General features: G+C 73.5%; 1 long non-coding RNA gene across 1 annotated transcript in view; it reads right to left on the bottom strand.

Moving 5' to 3' along the window:
• Positions 1-423, bottom strand: part of LOC112476962 — a 3,304-nt gene that overhangs the window by 1,607 nt on the left and 1,274 nt on the right. The window lies entirely within an intron of this gene.

The following is a 423-nucleotide window of genomic DNA, read 5'->3' as shown; positions in this document are numbered from 1 at the left end:
CCCATCCCGCAGCCCGGTCCCGGGCGGTTCGCGGGGGCTGTGGGGGTGGGGGTGAAGGGGGAAGGTCGGCCCCCAAGTCTGGAACCCCGGAGCGTCGTCTTTCCATCTAGGCGACCGGAAGGAACGCGGGGTGCGCCCCATCACTGGCGGGCGGGCCCGGGGGCGCAGGCCGTGGCATGGGGTCGGCCTGGATGCGGATGGAGACCCTAGGAGTATGGCCAGGGGATCCGGGGCAGCACAGATGCGGGCGGTTGGGGGACCGAGGCCACGCGGGGCGGGGTGTCCGGGAGTAAGGAGGGGCTCCTGGCGACGTGGCACTCGGAGCGGGGCTGATTCCCGGGGTCCAGCCCGGGTTCCGGCTCTACTTTTCCCGGGAGTCCGAACCTGACTCCGTCCAGGCCTCGCGCCCAGCGCCCGGGGGGC

The sequence above is a fragment of the Pteropus alecto genome, unplaced genomic scaffold (genome assembly GCF_000325575.1).
Source record: "Pteropus alecto unplaced genomic scaffold, ASM32557v1 scaffold563, whole genome shotgun sequence".
Classification (NCBI taxonomy): domain Eukaryota; kingdom Metazoa; phylum Chordata; class Mammalia; order Chiroptera; family Pteropodidae; genus Pteropus; species Pteropus alecto.
Note: the sequence above shows the minus strand (reverse complement) of the source record. Positions and strands in the feature narration are given on the sequence as shown.